Consider the following 2,500-nt stretch of genomic DNA (forward strand, 5'->3'; position numbering starts at 1 on the left):
AATGTGAGATCTAAACAGCGGTAAACTTTAAAATAATTTCGACCTTTAGTTTTAACCCTGCTAATTATGAATCCCAGTACACGATTTGCTTTATTTCTTGTCTTCGTGCATCGTTGCCTCTGACGGAGATCCCAGATAGCTGAAACTCGCAAATTATTCAACACTTTCAACACTGCGAAAAAAAAAAAAACAAAAAAATTCATTCAGACGTATCCTTCCTGTACTGCGGGGACCATCTCTGCACCGGGTAGTCTGCGTGAAGTCTGACCAGCGTTGAATATAACATTAATATTATTCCTGCATATAATTTTGGTGAATCATCTGATAGGGGAGGCGGGGAGTGGTTGGGCGTTCTAGATCAGCCTAACGTATGGTGGCTGGTTGGCAGTGACGCGACAGGCAGCGGGTGGCATAAATCAGGGTTGTGTATTGGTGAACGTGACAGCAGTGTGTGTGTGTGTGTGTGTGTGTGTGAGAAAAATATTTACGTTTATTTAACATTTATTAAGGTTATTTTGTAGTTAAACGTATAATGAATAGTAAATGTTTTTGTTAATTTTACTACTACTACTACTACTACTTCAATGATAATAGAGAGGGTGGAAAATGAAAGTGGTGAGAGAGAGAGAGAGAGAGAGAGAGAGAGAGAGAGAGAGAGAGAGAGAGAGAGAGAGAGAGAGAGAGAGAGAGAGAGAGAGCTCGTCACCCTTAAGAAAATAAGCGGAGTAAATGAAAGTGAGAGAGAAAGAGAGTGGACAGGAGTGAGTCAAGGAGGAGGAGGAGGAGGAGGAGGATGGCCAAAAATACGACATTGCCACCTCATTCCTTCTTCTTCCTCCTCCTCCTCCTCCTCCTCCTCCTCCTCCTCCTCCTCCTCCTCCTCCTCCTCGGGTTTCTTGTCTTCATTATTTATCTTGTCTTCTTAATAGCCTATTTTTTTTTTCTCTCTCTCTCTCTCTCTCTCTCTCTCTCTCTCTCTCTCTCTCTCTCTCTCTCTCTCTCTCTCTCTCTCTCTCTCTCTCTCTCTCTCTCTCTCTCTCTCTCTCTCTCAACACGTAACACATTCAATTATATCAAGACTTCTCGTGTGTGTGTGTGTGTGTGTGTGTGTGTGTGTGTGTGTGTGTGTGTGTGTGTGTGTGTTCTATTAATTCTCCAAGCTTATTCATCCTCGAGGTATGTTTTGTTTGGGTAGATTTATAAATATGTTGTTTATATTTATTTTTGTATTTAAAGTGAGAGAGTTAAACTAATGGTCTTAATTTTATGATGATGTGACGTTTCCTCTCTCTCTCTCTCTCTCTCTCTCTCTCTCTCTCTCTCTCTCTCTCTCTCTCTCTCTCTCTCTCTCTCTTCAGCTCATTTTTCTTTTTTTTTTCACTTTCGTTTTCATATCTTCCCTTTTGTTGCATTTTTTTTATTGATTTTTCTGTTTCTTTTAGTTGGTTTTGTTGATTTTTCATTTTCCTTTAGATTCTCTCTCTCTCTCTCTCTCTCTCTCTCTCTCTCTCTCTCTCTCTCTCTCTCTCTCTCTCTCTCTCTCTCTCTCTCTCTGTCAGTGAGAGAGACATACCTGTCAATCTGTGTAAAGATGCCAAGCAGATAATTAACAGGTGAATTAAGGTTTTATTCTTACTACTACTACTACTACTACTACTACTACTACTACTACTACTACTACTACTACTACTACTACTATTACCTCTAATGATATTACTACTATTTTACTACTATTATCACAACGAATACTACTGCTTCAGTCTCCATCTTTACTACTACTACTACTACTACTACTACTGGTGCTACTATTAATACTACCATGATAGTGTACATATTTATAGAGAGAATAAGGGAACTGTGTAACCTTGTACTACTTATGAGAATACTTATGTAAGTATCCAACACACACACACACACACACTCTCTCTCTCTCTCTCTCTCTCTCTCTCTCTCTCTCTCTCTCTCTCTCTCTCTCTCTCTCTCTGGTATGTGTGCGTGTGTTCGTCTTCCTGCTTGTCTGTCTGTTTGAACGTATATATGCATGTATCTTTGTGTCTTTGTCTTTTACACACACACACACACACACACACACACACACACACACACACACACACACACACACACACACACACACACACAGAGATTTACAGTGTCACAAAAACAGTCTCCCCTCGTGGCTGCCAACTTCACACTACCTTATACCCCCTCTCCCCTCTCCCCTCTCCCCTCTTCTCTATTTCCCTCTCTCCCTTTGTTTCCCCCCTTCTCTCTCTCTCTCTTTTCCTTCTTCGTTCTTCTTTCTCTTCAGTTTGGTTCTGTGTGTGTTTCTCTCTCTCTCTCTCTCTCTCTCTCTCTCTCTCTCTCTCTCTCTCTCTCTCTCTCTCTCTCTCTCTCTCTCTCTCTCTCGTCTTTCTTCCTTCACTTTTTCATGACTTTTTTTCCGTTTTCTTTCCTTTCTTGTTTTTATCGTTTTCTTTTTCATTTCATCATTTCTCCTCCT

General features: G+C 40.7%; 2 protein-coding genes across 6 annotated transcripts in view; one reads left to right on the plus strand and one right to left on the minus strand.

Moving 5' to 3' along the window:
- LOC135094230 (pro-resilin-like) overlaps positions 1–2,500 on the plus strand; it is a 37,445-nt gene that overhangs the window by 8,904 nt on the left and 26,041 nt on the right. The gene's annotated exons all lie outside the window — the stretch shown is intronic.
- The window catches only part of LOC135094231 (protein lethal(2)essential for life-like), a 17,953-nt gene that overhangs the window by 8,435 nt on the left and 7,018 nt on the right, over positions 1–2,500 (minus strand). The gene's annotated exons all lie outside the window — the stretch shown is intronic.

This window comes from Scylla paramamosain, chromosome 45, assembly GCF_035594125.1.
Source record: "Scylla paramamosain isolate STU-SP2022 chromosome 45, ASM3559412v1, whole genome shotgun sequence".
NCBI lineage: Eukaryota > Metazoa > Arthropoda > Malacostraca > Decapoda > Portunidae > Scylla > Scylla paramamosain.